Source organism: Schistocerca gregaria, chromosome 3, assembly GCF_023897955.1.
Source record: "Schistocerca gregaria isolate iqSchGreg1 chromosome 3, iqSchGreg1.2, whole genome shotgun sequence".
Taxonomy (NCBI): domain Eukaryota; kingdom Metazoa; phylum Arthropoda; class Insecta; order Orthoptera; family Acrididae; genus Schistocerca; species Schistocerca gregaria.
In genome coordinates, this window is record NC_064922.1 from 184598515 (window position 1) to 184625433 (window position 26919).

At 45.5% G+C, this 26919-nt stretch overlaps 1 protein-coding gene across 1 annotated transcript in view; it reads right to left on the reverse strand.

Annotated features, from left to right (window-relative positions):
* LOC126354816 (sodium-dependent neutral amino acid transporter B(0)AT3) overlaps positions 1-26919 on the reverse strand; it is a 517077-nt gene that overhangs the window by 166577 nt on the left and 323581 nt on the right. The gene's annotated exons all lie outside the window — the stretch shown is intronic.

A 26919-nucleotide genomic window follows, 5' to 3' on the forward strand; every position in this document is an offset into this window, starting at 1 on the left:
CTTTAATGACCACCATCCCAACTCGCGTATCATATCTGCCACACTCTCTCCCCTATTACGTGACAATACAAAACGAGCTGCCCTGTTTTGCACCCTTTCGATGTCCTCCGTCAATCCCACCTGGTAAGGATCCCACACCGCGCAGCAATGTTCTAACAGAGGACGAACGAGTGTAGTGTAAGCTGTCTCTTTAGTGGACTTGTTGCACCTTCTAAGTGTCCTGCCAATGAAACGCAACCTTTGGCTCGCATTCCCCACAATATTATCTATGTGGTCTTTCCAACTGAAGTTGTTTGTAATTTTAACACCCAGGTACTTAGTTGAATTGACAGCCTTGGAAATTGTACTATTTATCGAGTAATCGAATTCCAACGGATTTCTTTTGGAGATTATGTGGATCACCTCACACTTTTCGTTATTTAGCGTCAACTGCCACCTGCCACACCATACAGCAATCTTTTGTAAATCGCTTTGCAACTGATACTGTTTTTCGGATGACCTTACTAGACAGTAAATTACAGCATCATCTGCGAACAACCTAAGAGAACTGCTCAGATTGTCACCCAGGTCATTTATATAGATCAGGAACAGCTGAGGTCCCAGGACGCTTCCCTGGGGAACACCTGATATCACTTCAGTTTTACTCAATGATTTGCCGTCTATTACTGAGACGATTCCCCATAGGCCCGCAGCTTGATTAGAAGTCGCTTGTGAGGAACGGTGTCAAAAGCTTTCCGGAAATCTAGAAATACGGAATCAGCTTGAGATCCCCTGTCGATAGCGGGCATAACTTCGTGCGAATAAAGAGCTAGCTGCATTGCACAAGAACGATGTTTTCTGAAACCATGCTGATTACGTATCAATAGATCGTTCCCTTCGAGATGATTCATAATGTTTGAATACAATATATGCTCCAAAACCCTACTGTAAGCCGACGTCAATGATATAGGTCTGTAGACAGAAGTAAAATGTGTTGCAGCATCATCATCTTGTCGCAACGCTACCAGACTGATACTATAGTATTTCCGTACATGTGGGAAATGTTAATAAGCATTCACCTTCATACGAGGTTATTTTCCCTATTATCTTTCTAGGAACAGCGCATTCGTGCAGATAAAGACTGTTGTGAGTATATTATGGCTATTGGATGTGTCTAATGTTACTGGAATTGTCCAGATAGAGATCGAAAAGTGGCATGGCCGTACGACGCGTACGTCTAGTTTGTCATCGTCTTTCGAGATCTGAGAAGCGTCGAATCATTAGCATGAAGGACATAGGATCATCACACCGACGGATCACAAAGACACCTGGCTGTAGTGGAACGACTGAAGAACGAATGCCGGCGAAATATGCTCTGGGCAACAGTGTGGCAAGAAGAGTAAGCAGGGGTCCTTCCAGAACGACTACACCACGAAAGGATCGTGGGATTGTCTGAATGGTTCTGACGAACAAATGGACGACAGCAACCGAAAACCGGGCAGATGTTACAGGCGAAGTGTTACCGCGAACGGTCAGGAACAGATTACTGGAAGATGAGTTGAGACCTGATGTTGCCTTGCGTCGTTTACCACGGGCATTATACCATAGAGACTTGCACTGTTTAGAGGCAGAGTCAAGTGGAGCACTTGAAACGTCCCTTTAGAAAAATTAATGAATTACTGTGCTGGTAAACCACAACGTTATTTGATTTTTAAACAGCTGAGCAAAACTGAATGTACTCAGACATTTCTCTCTTTACTTATTCTGATCATCACTAATCTGACACACAATATTTTTAGCGCCACTCAATCTGACTTTCAATAATCCCTACAAAAAAATGGCCCTGACTAAATATAACCTATACCTTTCATGACTCACTTACCTCACAAAAATCTTCGTTACTCGAACTACTGCAATACAGCGAGCACCAATACTGCGAGCTAAATAAAAGATTCTAACTACTGAAGGCACTAACTACTGATAGGTATAGTTAGCAAATGAAAGATTTTGATAGAGAAAAACAATGTATTTACCTTAACAGTGTTCAAAAGTCATATATATCAGTTCATTACATCCAGTCTTACAAATTTACTCTCTCTGATGGACACACGTCCAGATCATCCGCTCTCAAAACTCCGCCATCTCACTCATCACATCCACCACTGCTGGCGGCTCACCTCCAACTGCCCAACACTACAATAGAGAATATTCCAACAATGCCATCCAGCCACAGACTGCACACAGCACAGCCAGTGATTTTCATACAGAGCGCTACATGGCGTTACCAACGTAAAAACCTAAACAGCCTAGTTACACACTGAGTGGAATTCGGTGGCGGTTAACAATGAGATTCGCTTCTGGTTGTGCCGGTAAGACAGACGTCATTGTGTCCACAAACGAGATGGTGAAAAATCAAAGGTAGCAATTATCCTCGACGCCCTTACTTTTCCGGCTTGTGAAAGACATTTGTAATACTTCAGTCAGATTTTGGTCGTGCGGAATATACAGGGTGAGATTACGTTAGACATAACGCAGTTTTTATTTATCTTATTTCGTGAACGCTTCCAGATATGTAAGCCTGGTTTTCCGCAAATGATAGCACTCTGAAGGATACATAGTGTTCTGTAAGGATAATGTTCTGAAAACAATGTTTCTTTTTAATGGAACTGTACGCTTTCCAGAACTACTTTCCGTAGCTTCTGGAAAGAGAATTACTGTGATATAGCGCATGTTACGATGAGCGTTGAAGCCTTTCACAAAATATTCCGAGAAATATGCTAAACCTGGAAAGCAATGCGGCCAGAATTGGCTTCTGCGATGCAAAAACTGCCAGGCAGAACTCTCATCTAAGACTCCGTCTTTAGATGCAGTAGGACAGGCCTACGCTACTAATAAAGGGACAGAGCCTAGTCATCATCACCGACATCGTCCAAATTTATGGTATGCCCAGGACCAGAAATGAAAGTGACGAAAGTGGGAGCTGCAGATGGCCAAACGTTTTTTTTTTTTTTTTTTTTTTTTTTTTATATAGCATTTTTGATGCAGGTCGGGCGATGCATGAGGCACATGTGGTAGTGGTTGGGACGGCGATACGGGCACTGAACGATAGTTCGAGGGTCATAGAATATACTCGTTGTCCAGAAACGTTTAGGTTCGAGTCCTCCCTCGGGCATGAGTGTGTGTGTTGTCCTTAGCGTAAGTTAGTTTAAGTTAGATTAAGTAGTGTGTAAGCTTAGGGACCGATGACCTCAGCAGTTTGGCCTCATAGGCTTTTTCCACAAATTTCCAAATTTCCAGAAACTTTTTTATTTTCAATCTTTACGTTATCCGCACTGCAATACGAAGAATATTCTACTTGTTGATGGTTTTATAAAAGGCTTGAAAAATGCAAAGATAAATACGGGATCGCAAACAAATTACAGGAAGGGACTGTAAGGCGTAAAGGAAAACTTCATACAGGGTGTTTCCGTAAGAGCGAGCAAAAATTTACCAGAACATAAAGGATGCTCCACTGAACAATTTAAGGTAGGAAACTTGTGGTAGCAGAAACCAGCTTAAGGAGTTAATAGGAACCTTACTGTGTACTTTTTTAATTACATTAGCTACAGTAACTATAAAGACGAATGAACCTACCATGTACTGTATCTTACAAAACGTGCTGAAACTGACGGCCATCAACCTCAGTGCATGCATAACATCGGCGAACAAGGTTCTGACGCCCCCTGACATATCTCCCTGGTGTGTTTCGAATTACATCACCGGCAGCTACAATTCTGGCAACTAATTCCATCTCCTATCCACTATGGTCTCATCCACAAATGACTTTACATATCCCTATGGGAAATAGTCAAGGGGGTTCTCAAGCCAGGTGAACTTGCAAGCCGTGGAATAGGAAATACAGCATTGAGATGGTTGCGGACATCCACACTGAAGTGAGGCGGTGCTCCGTCATCTTGTATCCATATCCTCTCACGAACAGCCAAGAGTACGTTCTCCAACATCTCAGGTGGAACTCTTTGCACGAACTTCAACTACAGGTGGCCATTTGGACGGCCAGGTAGAAGATACTGCCCAACAAGATTGTCGCCTACAGTGCCGGCTCAAATGGCTCTGAGTACTGTGGGACTTAACTTCTAAGGTCATCAGTCCCCCAGAACTTAGAACTACTTAAACCTAACTAACCTAAGGACATCACACACATCCATGCTCGAAGCAGGATTCGAACCTGCGACCGTAGCGGTCGCGCGGTTCCAAACAGTGCCGGCTCAGATTTTCACAGCAAAACGTACTAGATGGTGTAACTCTACTACAGCGTGAGGGTTTCCTTCATCACACACATGGCTTTTCCTGGTGATAGAGATATCATCACGATCAAATGAGGCTTCGTCAACAAACAGCAAGGTTTGCAGAAAATCTGGTCTGCCAATCCATTGTTTGAGCCCCCACGGACAAACGGCCCTTGGTGCAAAGTCAGCCACAAGCACTGCATGGGACCGTTTTGGGTGATATGGGTGTAACTGTTGTTCGTGGAGTACACGCCACACGTTAGTATGTTTAGTATGTGCAGAACCCATTTCACGTGTAATACGACGAGTACTTGTAGCGGGGTCCGCTGCAACATGTTCCAGTACCTCCACTTCAAAATTTGGCGTGGTCCTCATGCTGCCAGGTCCCTCTTTTCTTCCTTCCGTTGAACCACTCTCCCGCATTCGTAGGTCGAGCGAAATAAACATTCCTCGTGACGGCTGATGCCTTTCAGCAGCGAGAGCATTGCAACGTACCTCCACATAGACAAGGCGCATGTCAGTGAGTTCTGCTAAATAGTAGCGCTACAGCTCCATCGTACTGTACTGTACGTGTCTGAATAGCACTGAATTATGAATAGGTCTGTTGTTGATTCACAGCACGTTCTGTATGGGACAAGTAAAGTAAACAAATCCTGTATCATGACTTCCTACTAATCAGCCTTTTCCTCCTTGTTTCCTTGCACGACATAAAGATTGTGCTTGTAAATAAAGAGCACCGTACGTGTAAACTTGTACGCATGTTAGTTGTAAATAAGCTGGAAAACAGTAATGCTAGACAAAGAGGTAGACAAGTTTACCTCCATATCTCTTTAAACTTGTTTCTCCGTCTCCAGGTTCCCTATCTCAAATTGTTCAGTGAGGCATTCTCTATGCCTTCTTACATTTTTGCACGCTCTTACGGAAAGACCCTGTATACACAATTACATACTTTTACTTTGCAGTTAGTGATTTACACGTGCTGCGTGATATTCGTGGCAAAAGCAGAGGAAGTAGTAGTGGTTTCGGCACTTTGCACATGTTATAAATGCCACAGTATTACAATTACATGGTTGTTTTAAGTTTCTATAGAAAAACAAACTTGGTTTAGTTCATAAAAAGTTCTCTTTCTTCACAAGTTTGGCAGGAAGCCACGTTTCGTTAAATATTGGCGAGAATAGCTGGCGATGTACAGGGGAATGTATTTTGATGCAGTCTCCTCGGGATGTGATTTCGTCTTCTCTCCCGATGGTCAGATTTATCTGCTCCGGTAAGATCGTACTGGCGCGCAGCTGCCGAGGTTAACGGAATACGAAGTCCTAAACTCTTTAATTACAATCCATTCCTCAAGAATTATTTGCAGCGTCCTCGTGGACGTGTAAGTACAATCCTATTTTGGAAATTTATTTGCAATCCCAATATTTCTTTGCTTTTTTTTTCAAGCTTTTTATGAATGTATCAATCCTTTGTACTGATCATTTTTTCAGTTTATTTGCAGCGTAAGTAACGTAAAAAGTGGAAATAAAGAGAAGTGTCTGCCAACGCAGTCGACCCCCCAACCTTAGGTTCAAATGGCTCTGAGCACCATGGGACTCAGCATCTTAGGTCATAAGTCCTCTAGAACTTAGAACTACTTAAACCTAACTAACCTAAGGACATCACACACTCCCGTGCCCGAGGCAGGATTCGAACCTGCGACCGTAGCAGCCCCGCGGTTTCGGACTGCAGCGCCAGAACCGCACGGCAACCGCGACCGGCTCCAACCTTAGGACTATCGTTCTGTACTCTTCCCTCTGTGCCAACCGCTGCCTGGCACTATACCATCATAAATGGCTCATACTATCTGGAGCTCCCACTTCAACCACTTTCAGTTCTGGTCATGTGACATCCTCGTAAACTCGCGGGGTAACCGCGCCACCCCCCCCCCCCCCCCCCCCCCCCTCCCGACGAAGGTTTGAGTACTCCCTCGGGCATGGGCGTGTGTGTTGTCTTTAGTTTAAGTTAGATTAAGTAGTGGGTAAGCTTAGGGACCGATGACAAAAGCAGCTTGGTCCCATAAGACCTTACCACAAATTTCCAAATTTCCATCCTCGTAAATTTGTCTAAATCGGTTATGACGACTAGCCCCGATCCTCTTGTTAGACAAAGCTTCATTTCCTGTATGACATAGATGCAGGGTCGTCAGCTATGATTTTTGTATATGGAATTATGTCATATGCTAGTTTCTGGGGCCTTAGGTGGGACTGAGGAAAACTATTTCAAATGTGTGTACGTGTCCAAATATTTGTCGAACAACTACGGTTTCGTAGGGTAATTTTCCATTTAAACCCTCCCCGTCTCTGCATACTTCTCAAAGCAAAAATAGAATCGTCGATTGTTCATACTTATTAAAGATCAGCAGCTCTATTCACTAAAAAGAAACTACAGCATTAACTTTCTTAGATTTAAAAAAAAGCGAAAAAAAACTGTAAACTGTCTTCGCCTGGAGGCGCCTGAACGCTTCGCGGAGGAAAAATACCTGCAGTCAGACATAAATAACTGGCGACAAGTGACGCACAAAGTAAATACTTAACAAGACGTAGTATTACACTTTATTTAAGCATGTACGCAAATTGTGTACCATCGAATGCAAAAGACATTTTAAATCGCTGTTCGAGATACAGATGAACATATGAAAGGACGTTGATGATATGCCATTGAACGTTATGGCGATTCGACGGCACATATCGTCTGGTGCAGTTTGGTGATTCATGATAGACTGCATCTTTCTGTGCTCCCTATATAAAAGAACTCAAGAGGAGTCAAATTAGGGGACTTACAGGGTGTTTCAAAAATGACTGGTATATTTGAAACGGCAATACAAACTAAACGAGCAGCGATAGAAATACACCGTTTGTTGCAATATGCTTGGGACAATTGGGACAACAGTACATTTTCAGGCAGACAAACTTTTGAAATTACAGTAGTTACAATTGTCAACAACAGATGGCGGTGCGGTCTGGGAAACTCTATAGTACGATATTTTCCACATATCCACCATGCGTAGCAATAATATGGCGTAGTCTCTGAATGAAATTACCCGAAACCTTTGACAACGTGTCTGGCGGAATGGCTTCACATGCAGATGAGATGTACTGCTTCAGCTGTTCAATTGTTTCTGGATTCTGGCGGTACACCTAGTCTTTCAAGTGTCCCCACAGAAAGAAGTCACAGGGGTTCATGTCTGGCGAATAGGGAGGCCAATCCACGCCGCGTCCTGTATGTTTCGGATAGCCCAAAGCAATCACACGATCATCGAAATATTCATTCAGGAAATTAAACACGTCGGCCGTGCGATGTGGCCGGGCACCATCTTGCATAAACCACGAGGTGTTCGCAGTGTCGTCTAAGGCAGTTTGTACCGCCACAAATTCACGAAGAATGTCCAGATAGCGTGATGCAGTAATCGTTTCGGATCTGAAAAATGTGCCAATGATTCCTTTGGAAGAAATGATGGCCCAGACCAGTACTTTTTGAGGATGCAGGGACGATGGGACTGCAACATGGGGCTTTTCGGTTCCCCATATGCGCCAGTTCTGTTTATTGACGAAGCCGTCCAGGTAAAAATAAGCTTCGTCAGTAAACCAAATGCTGCCCACATACATATCGCCGTCATCAATCCTGTGCACTATATCGTTAGCGAATGTCTCTCGTGCAGCAATGGTAGCGGCGCTGAGGGGTTGCCGCGTTTGAATTTTGTATGGATAGAGGTGTAAACTCTGGCTCATGAGACGATACGTGGACGTTGGCGTCATTTGGACCGCAGCTGCTACACGGCGAACAGAAACCCGAGGCCGCTGTTCCGCTGTTGGATCACCTGCTGTACTAGCTGCGCGTTGCCCTGTGTGGTTGCCGTACGCGGTCGCCCTACCTTTCCAGCACGTTCATCTGTCACGTTCCCAGTCCGTTGAAATTTTTCAAACAGATCCTTTATTGTATCGCTTTTCGGTCCTTTGGTTACATTAAACCTCCGTTGAAAACTTCGTCTTGTTGCAACAACACTGTGTTCCAGGCGGTGGAATTCCAACACCAGAAAAATCCTCTGTTCTAAGGAATAAACCATGTTGTCCACAGCACACTTGCACGTTGTGAACAGCACACGCTTACAGCAGAAAGACGACGTACAGAATGGCGCACCCACAGACTGCGTTGTCTTCTATATCTTTCACATCACTTGCAGCGCCATCTGTTGTTGAAAATTGTAACTACTGTAATTTCGAAAGTTTCTCCGCCTGAAAATGTACTGTTGTCCCAAGCATATTGCAACAAACGGTGTATTTCTATCGCTGCTCGTTTAGTTTTTATTGCCGTTTCAAGTATACCGGTCATTTTTGAAACACCCTGTAGCTGGTAATTGTAATGCAGCATTCCCTCTTGCCCAACGTGGAGGAAACTTTCCATTCTTTTCAGAACCGGTAGAATGTTTATAAGAGAGGGTGCAAAGTATTTCCATTTAACACCCCTGGCGTGAAGTAAGGTCCCGAAATGGAATTTCCTATGCCGTTGCACCATGCATTTATGCTCCACGGTCGTTCGTGTTGCACCTGACGAAGCCAGTGTGGAGTTTCAGCTGGCCAGTAGTGCATGTTACGTAAATTTACATCACTGTGGTTCGTATACGTTGCTTCGTCGGTAAAATGCACATGTGAGGAAAAAGTGATGTCGTCACCCAGGCGTTGCAGAACAAACCGACAAAGTTCCATATAACACACGAAATCACATCCACCGATTGCCTGATCTAGTGACAGATAATAAGGGTTGTATTTATGTCGATTGAGGATTAGAATGACATTCGTCTAGCTGATGCCACATTCTTTGGCAATATGTCTCGTACCACGAAGCAGATCGATAAGCATCATAGTCAGTACAGCTTCTTTAAATGCTCTGTCAGTTGCAGTCTTCTTCCTTGGCATGTCTGCCTGTTCTGAGTGGTGATCTAGAGATGTAATAATCTTCCTTTTACGATGGCCAGCGAAGATCAGAATGGACATCCGGCACAGCACTGTTCTACGACAATGTTTCTCTGACATTCGCCGTATGAAAGTAGCATGTCTAACTTCTCCTCATTAGCGTACATGTTTGCATGCAAGGAATCTTGAAGTAGAAAAAACCTGCCTATAAACGACACAGTTCCCGCCATTTATTCAGGCTTGATAGAACGACTCAGTCTATTTGTGTGTTTCAAACGTAATAGCCGATTCCGGCCGATATGATTTTCAATTTTAGAATCTTTCTGGAATTCTTTTGCGAAGAGTTTGAACCTCTACATTAACAAGCTTTATATCATAGCTGTTAAAAAGTATATCATTCTATTCAAAAATCATACTTGCTTCAGTACCAGCGACACAAGAGTTAACACTCTGTATCACGTAACAAAAGTTGGTACCCCTTAGCGTACTACCATTTGCAGAAAATCTCGATCCGATATCTGGAACCATTCATGAAATAAAACGGGTGTTACGTCTTACGTGGCTCACCCTGCACAATTCTCACAACAAAATAACTGCTAATTTCTGATCAGTTTGGTATCAGACACACGATATGCAGTGCGTTCCACAAACGACGCTGCACATACCCACCGTTCGGGATGCGCATCGACTGGATTCCTTGGCAGTTGCCACATGTCTGCCCGGTACGGCTTCTCTGAATTGAGAAACGGAGACGCAATGTGACTACATTAAGCCTATATTTGTTTACAGCTGAAGCTCAAAATGACGTGAAAGAGCACTGTCAACAACTCGTTGAAAAAAAAGAAAAACTATCTCAAAGTCTTAAGAATGTGTGAGGTTTATTGTGCCGAAATGCTAATAATTTGCACATTCAAGCATGTAGCATACTTCATTTTTTGAACTCCAATATCGACTGTTCTGTGAGTTCACATAACCACTGTAGAAGCATCCAAGCTTCATCACAAAAAAGAGAATTTCAGTATCAATTTTCGGACTCTATTCCTCCATCATGTTGTGTGTGTATCACGTCCTATATTACAGTACTATGTACCAGTTTCATCAACATAGGCCATCTGCAGATCTCTCCTTCGTGCCTGGTGACCGTTGTTTGCACGCCTAATATCTTCCTAGCCATTCAATCTGTCGCCAAAATTGGCCTATGGCATAATTTTGTCATGGCTTACATTTTCTCTCCATTGGTTCCATAAAAGGTCATCTCCCAATCAACTCGTTTCCGCTCTTCCTTGTCCAAAGAAGGGGGCTCAAGGCTAACATCACAGGGCACCTACCAGTGACAAAGCGCGCTTTTCCCACCGGCACGATTTCGCTTCCGTGGGAAAATAAAAAGGAAAAAAGCGCTCTACTGTCTCAGCGTTGGCTTGACGAGCTACCAGCCACGTAATAATGTCGCAGTTGGTCGTGTTTTTTGGTGCGCTTTCTAAAGACGTTTTATGTGTCCAGAGCCTACGCCTTTACACGCCCTGAATGGCGTGTCTCTGAAATCCCTGAAGGCGCGCTAGCCGGTCCGCAGGTTTTAGCAGCGAGAAAATTAGGGGGCTGCATTTTCAGCACCGCAACTGCGTGGTGGCGTATTGTCCTAGGACGGTGCAGTCTGTGGCATGGCGCCGGTCTAGCCACTGTATATCTTCCCGCACAAAGCCCATTCTCCTGTTTTCTCACTGGCTTGAGTTCACTCTCCAGCTTATGAAAGGGAACGAACCTTGTGGCGGTCCATCGCTCCCTAGCGCTCGCCTGCTACGGATGGCACGGCATCCTCCTCTGCAGCTTCAGATACGGCATGTATGAAATTGCAACGAAAAAGAAAACGCACAGGAAGTTAATATTGTCCCTACAGCCACTGTCCTACCTGTCATTATGTTTCTAAGCGCAACTGTCCGATTATACATTTTATTTTCATATTGCTTCAATCCATCTCTACTTAAACGGCTGAGTTATGGCTAGCCAGAAATGTTAGTCACCTCTCAAGATAACAATCCGAAAAGCTTGGTGAACGAAGTTCATGTATATACGAGGCGAGTCAGTCCTAACTAAGGGCTTTATGCTAATTACAACACCAAATACCACGCGCAAGATTTTCACACTCTCTCGCTCGCTACGTGCAAGTAGTCCTACAGAAATTATGAACAGGACCTTTTGATGGGAAATTTAATGTAACAAAATTTTGTACTGGGATACATTTTTGCTATAGGACGTAGTTACCTAATTATTCAAGAAAATGTACAAAAGTAACCATAAACGTGTTTTTCCTTAATACGTCGAAAACTGTGACCTCCAGCAAAAACGTGTTCCAGTAAAATATTTAATGTCATTAAATTCTACAATTTTTTTTTACTGTAGGACTAAAAGTTCGTGCACAGCGAACAAGTAAATATGAAAAGCTCACATGTGGTTTTTGAAGCCATTACAGGTTGCGTAAAACTCCACTGGTAGGAGCAGCTGAATCGCTATGTATACATGCAGTGTCCCTCCTAAGATTGCTCAGGTTCACTTTCTCTGATATTTCGGCGAATATTTGCAATTAAGCTTTTGGAATGTGTAGTTGGAGTAAGCCCAAACAAATACTATATACGTATCGGATATGTCCGAAAGAACAGACACCATTGATGACATGCAGCCGTCTAGAACGAAATTAGAATTATATATTAATACCTTCAGCTGCTGACGGGCGTTGATATATATCGACGAAGACAGGTGAAAATGTGTGCCCCGACCGGTACTCGAATCCAAGATCTCCTGCTTACATGGCAGACGCTCCATCCGTCTGAGCCACCGAGGACACAGAGGATAGTGCGGCTGCAGGGATTATCTCCCGCACGCCTCCCGCAAGACCCACGTTCTCACCTTGTATGTCCACACACTACATTCGTAGTGTCCCTACCCAACACATTTATTACTCGTAGAAGACATTCTTACCAAGTCCCGTAAGAGTTCGGGTAATATGTGTGCATCCGCACAGATGAAGAAGGTCATGGCCGGTATTGCCAGAACTATATACTTATGTGGGTATCCAACGTTCGAGCCTCTCTGTCTCTACGTCTCCAGGTCTGGTGTCTGTTCTTCAGGATATGGTGTGTAGTCTTAGGGACATGTCCGAAAGAACAGACAACATATCCATATAAGTATATAGTTCTGGCAATACCGGTCATGACCTTCCTCTTCTGTGGGGATGCACACATATTACCCGAACTCTTACGGGACTTGGTAAGAATGTCTTCTACGAGTAATAAATGTGTTGGGTAGGGACACTACGAATGTAGTGTGTGGACATACAAGGTGAGAATATGGGTCTCGCGGGAGGCGTGAGCGAGATAGTCCCTGCAGTCGCACCGTCCTCTGTGTCCTCGGAGGCTCAGATGGATAGAGCGTCTGCCATGTAAGCAGGAGATCCTGGATTCGAATTCCCGTCGGGGCACACATTTTCACCTGTCCCCGTTGATATATATCAAAGCACGTCAGCAGCTGAAGGTATTATTATATAATTCTCATTTCAAACATATACTGGCCGTTAGGTCTCTCATGCGACGACCTGTTACAAATCAATTGATTTTTAAAGCGGAATTTTACGTGCCCTTTCGACAGACCGCTCCTAGAGTTGTCTAATGCGATAGCTGGTTTAACGATATGTGTTAACAGGGACAGCAAAACGCGAGGAATACCCAGCAGTCCAGGGTAGTCCAGGAGCGACTGAGCAGCACTGCTGCAGAGCGGTAGCAGTCAGTGTAGGCCAGGACGGTGCTCGGTCGCTGTTGGAGTACTGGTTATTCTTTGTATTTTAATGTCACTGTTGATGCGTATCGATAACACGAATTTCGCAGCAGACTCATTTGGAACACCCTACAGAGTGGACACATAAAATTATGGTTTTAAAATCTTTTTCTGTAACGGGAAAAAAAATCAACACTCTCCGTCGACACTGGTGAGTAGTATTTGACTGTGCTGACTCCAGATACATATTGTAAAAACAAAATTCCAAATACACTATGTGATCAAAAATATCCGGAAATTTGGCTGAAAATGACTCTATAAGTTCGTGGCGCCCTCCTTCGGTAACGCTGGAATTCAATATAGTGTTGGCTGTCTCTTAGCCTTGATGACAGCTTCCACTCTCGCAGGCATACGGTCAATCGGTTGCTGGAAGGTTTCTTGGGGAATGGCAGCCTTTTTCACGGAGTGCTGAAGTGAACAGAGATATCGATGTCGATCGGTGAGGCATGTTCCGAAGTCGGCATTCCAAAACATCATAAAGGTGTTCTATAGGCTTCAACTCAGGACTCTGTGCAGGCAGTCGATTACAGGGATGTTATTGTCGTGTAACCACTCTGCCACAGGCCATGCATTACGAACAGGTACTCGATCGTATTGAAAGATGCAATCGCCGTTTCCGAACTTCTCTTCAACAGTGGGAACATCAAAGTAGGCCCGTGCTGTGATAATGCCACGCAAAAGAAGAAGGGGTGCAAGACTTCTCCATGAAAAACACGACCACACCACAGCACCACCGCCTCCGAATTTTACTGTTGGCACTACACACGCTGGCAGAGTCGTTTGTCGTTTACCGCCGTGATGTGTGGCTTATGAGCTGCCGCTCGACCATGAAATCCAAGTTTTTCCACCTCCCGCCTGTTACAGTACTTGCAGTGGAACCTGATGCAGTTTGGAATTCCTGTCTGATAGTCTGGGTAGACGTCTGCCTATTACACATTACGACCCTCTTCAAATGTCGGCGGCCTCTGGCAGTCAACAGACGAGGTCGGCCTGTACTCTTTCGTGTTGTACGAGTCCCTTCACGTTTCCACTACACTATCACAACGGAAACGGTGGTCCTAGGGATGTTTAGGAGTGTGGAAAGCTTGCGTATAGACGTGTTACACAAGTGACATCCAGTCACCTGACCAAGTTCGAAGTCCGTGAGTTTCGCGAAGCGCCCAATTCTGTTCTCTCCCGATGTCTAATGACTACTGAGGTCGCTGATATGGAGTATCTTGCGGTAGGCGATAGCACAATGCATCTAATATGAAAAACGTATGTTATGGGGGGCTGTCCGGCTACATTTAATCACATAGTGTATCAGCCAAACTATCAGAGGAAATGGGCACACACCCCACGTTTTTAATTCATCAATTTCATGAAGGTTGTCGTGTGCCGTGAATACAAAAAGTCGAACAATAGTGGGTGTAAATGTGTTCCCGTTACTTTGCATGGTTTCAGTTCGAGCTTGTGCGTAGCTCTATGGACGCTGCTCACACACCAGTCTGGAGTGCTAAATAGCGAAACGATTTCCTGGTACTCCTTTCTAAGGCAACTCTTTACCAGTCTTGTCTATTCTCAGTTAAAATTATCGGTTTACTGGATATTTGGTTGTCTAACGTAGATGAAGTCTCTTGATTGTTTTTAGTAATCTATGTGTAATCGAATCATGCCTTAACGCGTACACCAGGAAATTTTCTTAAGACAGCAAGCCGACTTTGCACATACGACTCTCTTATTCCATAGTGCAACGTAAGACCATTCGTGTAAACGACAGTGACGGAAGGTACGCTCAGTCACAAGTAACAGAAAAAGAAACGTATATTTGATTACGCAGTGTCTGAGAAAGAGTAGACGATGTTAACCGATTCACAACCAGCCAACACCGTCCCAGAAACCGGCCTAGGGTCATACAGTGATCGGAGCCCGCGCAAGGGTACCCGTTCTAGCGGAGACAGAGCTTGCATCGAACGTGGAACACCGTGTCCAATAAACGCACCCTGTGCCCTGTTTTGTAGCCGGGCGAAGTGGCCGAGCGGTTCTAGGCGCTACAGTCTGGAACCACGCGACCGCTCCGGTCGCAGGTTCGAATCCTGCCTCGGGCAAGGATGTGTGTGATGTCCTTAGGTTAGTGAGGTTTAAGTAGTTCTAAGTTCTAGGGGACTGATGACCTCAGAAGTTAAGTGCTCAGAGCCATTTGAACCTGTTTTGTATATGTGCCAAATCAGGTTAACGTTATGTCATAACATTTAGGGCGAATTGCCAGGTGTCAGTAAGTTGATGCTACGATATCTCGGCGACACTACACTGTAGTTCACTATTTAAAGCCCAACTGGCGCATACAGGGTGTGTCCAGTCATCGCTGAAAACGCATTACTTGAGCTCAGGTCTCCTGCAAGTCTGTGCGCTGCTGTGAGCGCCCTTCGCGGTGAACACTCGCACGCAGATGTTAGATCCATCGTCTTTACGTGGCAAAATCGCAGAACGGCGCCGTCTACGTAGAGTACGAACTTCTTTCATGACAAGATTCCATGCAGAGTCGACCTGAAAATCGCCGTACCGTTTGATAAGAGCCTCAGAGTCTCATATTTTTTCTAGTTAAGTGATAACGAAATTCTAGAAATTTGAAGCATGGCCCACGATTTCTGTTCCATTGTATTTCAGCGAGGGTCCAGTAGAAATACATGATTTTGCGATACTGACCTGGAGGATGCGATTATACCGTTGGTAGTCCACAATGCACTCCTGAACAAGAAGAATGGAGCACCCTCAAGGAATGTGTTCAGTGGCACCAGGGCTATGTGCATATTGAGAGGTTGTAGTGTTAGTGAGTTATTTGTCACCGCCATCGGTGATCAGATGGCGCTATGGAGGTCTGTGTGTGTGCTCTCTGTTTTGGCCCTGAAGACAGTTATTGCGCTGAGTTTAGGGGTGAACAGTGTGTGCAACATTCATTTTAGAAAACAATCATGCCCCACCGACGAGTACATACTCCAATAACTTCAACCATTTGATCAGGGTCGCACTGTTGGCCTGTGGAAAGGGGCTGAATGGGCGTATCGACGAGTTGTTGCACATTAAAAAATGGTTCAAATGGCTCTAAGCACTATCGTCTGAGGTCATCAGTCCCCTAGACTTAGTACTAAAACCTAACTAACCAAAGGACATCAGACACATCTCTGCCCTAGGCAGGAGTCGAACTTGCGAGCATAGCAGTCTCGCGGTTCCGGACTGAAGTACCTAGAACCGCTCGGCCACAGCGGCCGGCTGCTGTACATCATTGGCACAATGTACCAGTAGTGTGTCGCAGCTTTCAACAGTGATCTGTGGAATATTCCCGCACCCGTAGACCAGATTCTGGCGCTGCGTAATACACATGCACATCAAGATCGACACTTGATGAGAGCAGCAATGGCCGACACAACATCTTTCAGGGAAGAAATATGTTGCACCTGATGTTTTACCAACTGTAAAAGAGTTAACCGGAGAGTGGACTGGCACTCTGTTCTCTTCAATGATGAGAGTAGGTTCTGACTAAAAGTGAGTGATGGACGTACACATGTATGACGTAGAACTGATCAGCGACCAATCCGGAGTGCATTCTCTCACGACCCACAGGCCCCACTCAGAATCCTCAAAGTGTGGGGGCCACCAGTTACAGCTCGCCATTAGTGGACATCAAGTCCCCAACAACGACGCAATTTTTATGGATTATATGCGCTATGTCACCAGGCCACAGATGTTCGCGGTTGGTATGGAGAACAAACTGGGCAGTTGGGGCGCTAGTGGTGACGTTTGGTGAATGTGGAGGGTAAGGTAATCATTGCGCACTACATTGCACAGACTGCTATCCACTTTCTTCTGCTTTTTCTTCGACAGGAAGGCGATGTGCATTTTCAGCAGGACAGCGCACTTCCAGATATGCTTGGTGCGACGTAATGTGCTCTTGATGCCGTAAAACAATTGCCCTGACAAGCATAATCACCGGATCTCTCGCCAATTGCTCACGTATGGGACAAGGTGAAGCGGGAATTTACTCTTTCTCCAAATCTGCAAGTACCAGTGCCGAATTGCAACAAAAGGTGCAAGATGTGTGGGACAATGTATTACAGGTTACCATTCGATACCTTTAGGATCGTTTGCTTGCGAGAATACACGCCTGCGTTGCCGCCAGAGGACGGCACACTACGTATTGATGCGACTGTTTGGTACCCTTCACCGTGCCATGTGTGTTTTATTTGGTCCAACAATGATTAACCACCTGTCACGCCACTTGTCAACAAAACAGCCTTGTCATTTTTTTACGGCAGTGTATGATTTGCGTACCTGCACGGAATATCAGAAACGCCTGGCTTGCGCAACTCTGTTTTTGATCGTTCCCAGAAGCGCCGAGATTTTGGATGGAGGAACAAAGATTACCTTAACGTTATGCATTCGAAATACACAGACTACTTTCGTGGAAAAATTTCTATTTCGCGGCAGGTAGGCTGTTGTTTTGAAGGCCTCATCATTATTCTGTTCGTTGCTGTGCCGTATACACACGTACGTGACAAAAACCACGGAATCCCTCCTAATATCGTGTCGGTTTTCCTTTTGCCCGGCAAAGTGCAGGCGTTCGACGTGGCACGGACTCAACAAGTCGTTGGAAGTCCCCTGTAGAAATACTGATTTATGCTGCCTCTCCAGCCGCTCATACACTCCTGGAAATTGAAATAAGAACACCGTGAATTCATTGTCCCAGGAAGGGGAAACTTTATTGACACATTCCTGGGGTCAGATAAATCACATGATCACACTGACAGAACCACAGGCACATAGACACAGGCAACAGAGCATGCACAATGTCGGCACTAGTACAGTGTATATCCACCTTTCGCAGCAATGCAGGCTGCTATTCTCCCATGGAGACGATCGTAGAGATGCTGGATGTAGTCCTGTGGAACGGCTTGCCATGCCATTTCCACCTGGCGCCTCAGTTGGACCAGCGTTCGTGCTGGACGTGCAGACCGCGTGAGACGACGCTTCATCCAGTCCCAAACATGCTCAATGGGGGATAGATCCGGAGATCTTGCTGGCCAGGGTAGTTGACTTACACCTTCTAGAGCACGTTGGGTGGCACGGGATACATGCGGACGTGCATTGTCCTGTTGGAACAGCAAGTTCCCTTGCCGGTCTAGGAATGGTAGAACGATGGGTTCGATGACGGTTTGGATGTACCGTGCACTATTCAGTGTCCCCTCGACGATCACCAGAGGTGTACGGCCAGTGTAGGAGATCGCTCCCCACACCATGATGCCGGGTGTTGGCCCTGTGTGCCTCGGTCGTATGCAGTCCTGATTGTGGCGCTCACCTGCACGGCGCCAAACACGCATACGACCATCATTGGCACCAAGGCAGAAGCGACTCTCATCGCTGAAGACGACACGTCTCCAATCGTCCCTCCATTCACGCCTGTCACGACACCACTGGAGGCGGGCTGCACGATGTTGGGGCGTGAGCGGAAGACGGCCTAACGGTGTGCGGGACCGTAGCCCAGCTTCATGGAGACGGTTGCGAATGGTCCTCGCCGATATCCCAGGAGCAACAGTGTCCCTAATTTGCTGGGAAGTGGCGTTGCGGTCCCCTACGGCACTGCGTAGGATCCTACGGTCTTGGCGTGCATCCGTGCGTCGCTGCGGTCCGGTCCCAGGTCGACGGGCACGTGCACCTTCCGCCGACCACTGGCGACAACATCGATGTACTGTGGAGACCTCACGCCCCACGTGTTGAGCAATTCTGCGGTACGTCCACCCGGCCTACCGCATGCCCACTATACGCCCTCGCTCAAAGTCCGTCAACTGCACATACGGTTCACGTCCACGCTGTCGCGGCATGCTACCAGTGTTAAAGACTGCGATGGAGCTCCGTATGCCACGGCAAACTGGCTGACACTGACGGCGGCGGTGCACAAATGCTGCGCAGCTAGCGCCATTCGACGGCCAACACCGCGGTTCCTGGTGTGTCCGCTGTGCCGTGCGTGTGATCATTGCTTGTACAGCCCTCTCGCAGTGTCCGGAGCAAGTATGGTGGGTCTGACACACCGGTGTCAATTTGTTCTTTTTTCCATTTCCAGGAGTGTAATTGCGAAAGTGTTGCCGGTACGAAAGTCTTGCCGGTGCAGGATTTCCAGCACAAACCGACATCCCGATTATGTCCCATAAATGTACGATGGGGTTCATGACAGGCGATCAGTGTGACCAAATCAATCGCCCGAAATGTCCAGAACGTTCTTCAAACCAACCGCGTACAGCTGTGGCCCAGTGACATGGAGCACTGTCATCCACAAAAATCCTATCGTTGTCTGGCAACATGAAGTCCACGAATGGCTATAAATGGTCTCCTAGTGTCCGAACATAACTACTTCCAGTCAATAGACAGTTTAGTTGGACCATGCAAACACAGCCGACATTATTATGGAGCCACTACCAGCTAGCACAGTGCCTTTTGACAACTCTGATCTATGGCTTCGTGGAGTAAGCGCCACCCTCGAACGAACTCCACCATCAACTTTTACCAACAGAAATCGGGACTCATCTGACAAGGCCGTTCGCCTAGGCTCCAACCGATGTGGCCAGGTGCCCAAGAGTGGCGCTGTAGGCGACGTCATGCTTTTATCAAAGACACTTGCGTCTGTCGTCTTTTCCACAGCCCATAACACCAAATTTCGCCTCACTGTCCTAACGCATACGATCGTCATACGTCTCACATTGATTTCTGCGGATGCCGATGCTCTCTGTCGTTAAGTGAAGTCCATCGGCCACTGCGTTGTCCGTGGTGTGAAGTAATGCCTGAAATTTAATATTCTCGGCACACTGTTAACGCTGTGGATCTCGGAATGTTGAATTCGTTAATGATTTCCAAAATGAAATGCCCATGCGTCGAGCTTCAACTACCTTTCCGCTCTCAAAATCTGTTAAGTCCAATCCTGTGGTCATAATCCCATCGGACACCTTTCCACCTGAACCAACTGAGTGCGAATGACAGTTCCGTCCATGCGCTGCCCTTTTATATCTTTTGTAAATGATAATACCGTCATCTGTGGATATCGCTATCCCATGACTTTTATCACCTCAGTGTGTGTCTGTACGCTGTTTGTATCTGCTGCCATTTACCATGGGCTTTGTTTGGAGGTATTCCAATTGTTCTTGTGGGTTATCGGCATCCGAGATGGTACGGGCTTGCCGAATAAAAGTATTCAGATCGTACATTTTTAGCGACGCAGAGTGGGAACTAGTTGCCTGTAAATAAAGATCTGTGTGAGCGGGCTTTACAGATACCGAATGTCCAAGTGGCCATCACTCTTCCATCGCACAACTTCTAAAAATGGCAGACTGTTACCTTTCCTCCTCCATCTATAGTACGACGAACACTCAGGTACGATAACGCAACTCGATGGGTCCGCTAAAACACCTGATCTTTATGCCGTAGAAAATGTTTTGGAATTCTTTTTATAACCATAGAAGTAACGTAGCAATCCACATACCCATAATCTGGCAGCTGTACAGGATGTAATCATCAATAAGTGGCTTCAACCGAAGATAGCCTAGAACCTCGTAGACCCTCTTCATCGCCGAATTGGGGTCATTATCAACGTTAGAGGCGGTGTTGCCCTTTATTCGCGTGAGGGCTCCTAAGGGTCACACACACTCACTGGTCATACCGGACTCGTGAGTCCACTGCCGCAGCAACGTATTTTCGCCATCTGTCCCTGTCTTGGGCTATTTCCTTCCATTCACCTTCAATACCTAGGCTCCTCAAATCAGCCTTCACATTGTCCTCCTATCTACACCTCGATCTCCCCACAGGACGTTTTTTTCCCTCTAATTGCCCTTCCAGTACTCTGCACGCTGCCCTGCCCTCATCCATTCGAGCTACGTGACCCACCCATCGCAGCCTACGTGATTTAATAATACTGATTATGTCAGGGCTTGAATAGAGTTAGTGAACCTCTTCGTTATGAAGTTTTCGCCACTCTCCGCTAATGTCATCCCTTTTTGCTCCGAAAATTTTCCTCAAAAATTTGTTTTCAAATACTCAAAACGGCTTTTCATTTTGCACAGTGAAAGACCGAGTCTCACACCCATACAGCATAACTGGTAGATTAATAGTTTAGTATAGTCTAATATTTAAATTCCTAGACAATATCCGTGATGAAAGTAATCTATTCAGTGAAAAGTAGCACGTATTTCCCGCCCGCAGTCTCTTCTTCAGTTCGGATTCAATCTCATTTGTCAAAGTGATGTAGACGCCTAAATACTTAAATGTGTTTACTTTTTCAAACGGTATGTCTAACACTGTTAACATTTCCTGATCTACTGCTGTTGGCATGCATTCTAGTGGTAATCAGGTATCTAGTTTTTTCTTTACTTACCCTTAGACCTACATCTTCACTAGCCTTGATTAACGCATTCGCATTTGCTGTTACAGATTCTTTCCTATCGCTAATGATGTTTGGATCATCTGCATACCCTAATATCTTAATATTTCCATTTAACTCCACACCCTCTGAATTATCTGCTGCCATTCGTACAATATATTCTAGGACTAAATTAAAAAGTAGCGGAGACAGGGCATCTCCCTGTGTAAGTCCGTTCTTTATTAGAAATTCTTTTGGCTCCAATTTCCCCACGCGTACTCTATCTTTTGTGTTTTTCCAACTTGCTTCTATAAGTCTTACATCCTTTTTTGGTACTCCAAGTTCCAAAAGAATTCTGTACAATTTTGATTGCAATACTGAATCATATGCTTTTGTAAAATCTATGAAAAGATTATGAACTGGTTTATTGTATTCCCATTTCTTTTCCAAAATTTGACACAGGGTGAATATTTGGTATATAGTTGGTCTGTTCCTCCGAAAGCCAGTTTGGTAATCCACCACAATTTCATCCACATTTGGTGTAAGCCTGCTTAGCAGAATATTCTAGAAAATTTTGGAACATACTGGTAATAGCGATATCCTATAATTACTACAATCCATTTTGTCACCCTTCTTAAAAATTGGGATCAGAATCGACTCCTGCCACTCTTCAGGTATCATCTCTGAGTTCCATACTTAAGTTATCACTTTGTGAACTACTTACACCAATTTCTGTCCCCCACTTTTAACTAATTCTGCAGTTATGCAATTTGATCCTGGTGCTTTATGGTTCTTCAATTTGTTGGTTGCATCTCTTACTTCCTTTAACGTTGGCTCAGGTATCTGGGATTCTGCTGTATGTATTTCGTACACCTGCTGATTTCCTGGTTCCTGGTGTACATTTAATAGATGCTCAAAATACGCTCTCCATTTACTTAAAATAGCACTGGGGTCTGTCAGTATTCCCCCGGCATCTCCTCGAAGTGCATTTGTCCTAGCCTTGAACCCTGGCTCCTAAGGGTAACTATCGAAATGTATGGTTGACTCAGAGCACTTGCGGAAAGATACAGGTGTACATATTTTCCAACGAGCTTTTCGAAAGTGGAACGGTTGAGAAATAGATTGAAAGCAGTACTGTGAACTCTTGGCCAAATACTTAAGTGTAAGTTGCAGAGCAGTCGTGTAGATGTAGTTGAACATCTGTACAAAGTTCGATAAATGCTGGACGGTGTGACACTTTGCACTGCCGTCAGCGGGAAAAAAAAGAAAATCTGGCTTTAACTGGACTAGCAAAGTCCCTGTACGTTCCCCTCTTTTCTGTTCCCCACTCTTCGACCGAATGGCGCGATAAACAGTATTCACTGCGTGTCAGCAGCAGTCGGGATCTCGCGTCCGGCGCTGTTGAGAATGGATGGCCGCTCGCAGCCCACCCTGCGCTCGCACCAGGGAGTGGGGAAGGGGCGAGAGGGGAGGAGGAGGGGGAGGGGGAAGGGGGGGAGGCACAGTGTGAGGCCGCGGCTGCACCGCTATGAGAGGAGGCAGGCGCAGCGGCGGTGCGTGGTTGTTTAGGGTGGCTACTGTAGTCATGGAAATGGCGCGCCGCGCAAACAGGACCTCCGATGACGTCAGCCGCCCACGCAGCGGTGCGGGTCGATAGATGCTGGCTCTGACGTCAGCAACGAGAGCGGCGGCGGTGGCGTGGCGAGCGAGGACCGGCAGTGACCGCGGCCAGCCGGGCTCCCATTGGCCCTTCGGCCGCCCGCCCCCACACGAGCGGGCCTCAGACCCTGGCTCAGGTCCAGGTTCCAGTTCCAGGTGTCTCTCGTAGGGTGGTTCCATTAATGGCCTCCCCATTACGTACTGTGCTGCAATCGTTCAACCATAACCCTTTCTTCTCCACGATTAACTTAATCAGTGGGCATACGTCCAAGAGCTACACGTACATTGTCTGTTGAAAACATTATGTGCTTCATTACATCAACACTACTGGTCATTAAAATTACTGCACCACGAAGATGACGTGCTACAGAGGCGACATTTAACCGACAGGAAGAAGATGCTGTGATATCCAAATGATTAGCATTTCAGAGCATTCGCTTCAGACAAATGCTGTGATGGTTCATTTGAAAGGGCATGGCTGACTTCTTCCCCATCTGCATCTACATCTACATCTACATGACTACTCTGCAATTCACATTTAAGTGCTTGGCAGAGGGTTCATCGAACTACAATCATAATATCTCTATACCATTCCACTCCCAAACGGCGCGCGGGAAAATGAACTGCGACCTTCCTGACAGGAAATCACGAATCCATCACTGAGACTATACCCCATAGGCCTGCAGCTTGATTAGAAGTCGCTTGTAAGGAGCGATAGATCTGTAATCCAATGGCACCGAAGACATGTTTGGTACTCTCCCGCGAATCAACCAAGCCACCAGCAGTCAGGGGATTTCCCCACGAATTGTCAACGCTGGTCACGAGTGTGGAAGGTATCTGTCGGCCGCCTGTAGAAGCTTGGCTTAAAAACGAGAGCGGCCTTGAAATGAGTCGCCGCACACATGGCAGTACAGTATTATGGCCGTCCTGAGCTAAGCATAAGTGAGGCGCCAGAACATGTTGTTTGTGGACATCGGTCGCAGTGTGTTTGTTTCTCTTTGCATGTGAGACAGACGGTATTAAGCTAATGCATTATGTGTATGCAGCTAGCTGTGCCAAGCAGCATGATATACATAACAGGTACTGTGATCTCGTGTTTGCTAAAACTGGCATTTTCGAATTACGACTCTTAAACGGTGCGTTTCTATCCTGTGTTAATAGTGAAGATGCTGAGGTGTCTGCCCGACGTGTATTATGTTTGGTATATAGGAGACAGATCTCGTACCGATTATATATTATCGTTTGGACAGTAGGTGAGCTAGACGTTTCTAGCCCGTGTTTATGATTAAAGTGGGGTTATTCTGGCCGTGTGCACTGTGGTGTCGGTATTCACGGTGCAACAACGTAGGTGCACGCTCTCGCAAATTAGCACTACGAGAGAAGACTAACTACGTCGACCACAGCGCCCTCTGACGCTGTGGAGCTCAGGGAGTGCCGTCTTGATTTCCCCCATTTCATCAAGAGCAGACGGTCTGGAAATATCGCTTCTACTACCGCGTGAGATAGCTTGCTATTGAGACTTTGTATTAGTTACGTTCAGTTAAAATTTGGACAGCAACAAGTATTTGTTAGTTTTGAGTTTATACAGAATAGTCATCCAAACTTCACAGGATTAGACATGGACTACGGCTTCACGCCTACATGCTCATCCGAGCCAAAGTTATGAATGCATTTGATATTTACTTGTGTTTTCGACTCTATTGAAAGTGGTTAAGTTATATACAGTACCGAAGTGCTTCACCTCTCCTGCTCCTACTCGCTTCCCTCACTCTCGGGCTATATTACAGAAGCAGTTCCCATGAACAGATGCACGCCCCGTCTATCCAGGCGGGATACAAAATGCACTATGAATTTCTAGAACTAAACTTTTGCAAGTTAGTTTCTGTGACTTCTATGTGCGGATTTCGACTAAAGTTCGTGTACCAAAGTATATGTTTATGGCTCTGTATTGTAATGGCAGAAAACCCATGAACCTTTAAATTGGTGGTATGTTCCTAAGGGACCAAACTGCTGAGGTCATCGATCCCTAAGCTTACACACTACTTAATCTAACTTAAACTAACTTATGCGTTGCTGCTACGGTCGCAGGTTCGAATCCTGCCTCGGCCATGGATGTGTGTGATGTCCTTAGGTTAGTTAGGTTTAGGTAGTTCTAAGTCTATGGAACTGTTGACCTCAGGTGTTAAGTCCCATAGTGCTTAGAGCCATTTGAACCATTTGAACTAAGTTACGCTAAGGACAACACACACACACACACACACACACACACACACACACACACACACACACACACACACATGCACGAGGGACGCCTCGAATCTCCAACGTGGGGAGTCGCGCGAACCGTGGCAAGGCGCCCTAGACCGCGCGGCTTGCTGTTATAAAGGATCTGTTGTTCTTAACTATTATAGTATTTGTGATAAACATTCAATTTTTTTATTTCCGAAGGCCCTTGCAGCGGTTTCTTTTCTTGTGCTGCTTTTGTTTCAGTTATAACGATAAACTCATTTGAATGCCATTTGTTTGTGAGTCTTTTATTAATAATTTGTTGTTGTTGTTGAGGTGTTATTTTGGGAGCATTTCGGCTACGAATCCTACGATCGTAGCTACTTGTTGCTGTGATAAAGTGAAAGCTGTATCTGTATGCTGCTATTTGTTGGTTTTGTTAAAAAATGTGTTCAAATGTGTGCGAAATCTTATTGGACTTAACTGCTAAGGTCATCAGTCCCTAAGCTTACACGCTACTTAACCTAAATTATCCTAAGGACAAACACACACACCCATGCCCGAGGGAGGACTCGAAACTCCACCGGGATCAGCCGCACAGGCCATGACTGCGGCGCCTGAGACCGCTCGGCTAGTCCCGCGCGGCTTGGTTTTGTTAAAAAATTTTTAAGTATTGTATTGTTGGGCCGAACTGAATCGATTCCATTCCTTCCATCCTAAGGGCCCAACCACACTTACCAGAATCTACAGCACAAACATTTTTCAGTTGACCTACAAGTACGTTATTTCTACAGTCCTGCGCGCGCTTTAATTGAGAATGTACACTGGATATATTTACTCGACTTGTGAGGTGAGGAAAAGCTTTTGACATTGTTGTCTATAAGTTGTACACAAACTATAACGCAATTTTAAGAGTCGAAGGAAATGAAAGGGAATTAGTAGTTGAGGACTGAGATGGGTTTGTCCCTTCTCCTTGTGGCGCAGTGGTTAGCACGGTGGACTCGCATTCGGGAAGACAGCAGTTCAAACTGGCGTTCGGTCATTCTGATTTAGGTTTTCCGTGATTTCCCTAAATCGCTTCAGGCAAATGCCGGGATGGTCCTTTTGAAAGGGTACAGTCGACTTCATTCCCCATCCTTCGCTAACCCTATGGGACCATGAAGTTGCTGTTTGGTCCCCATCCCAAAATCAACCAACCAGACAACTGTAGCCTCGATATAATTCATTCTGCATACTGAGCGAACAATAAAGGAAACCATGAGGATATTTAGAAAGAGTCTTAAAATTCGCGGAGGAGAATCAGAACTTTGAGGTTCGCCGGTGACTTTATATAAAAAAAAAATGGCTCTGAGCACTATGGGACTTAACATCTTAGGTCATCAGTCCCCTAGAACTTAGAACTACTTAAACTTAACTAACCTAAGGACATCACACAACACCCAGTCATCACTTTGTTTCAGAGAAAGCAGAGGATTTGGAAGAGCAGCTGAATATAATGAATGGCGTCCTGAAAAGAGGTTATAGCATGAATACCAACAAAGATAAAACGAGGGTAATAGAATGTGGTCGAATTAAATTAGGGGATATTGATAGAATTAGGGTTTGAAAATTGTCACTAGAA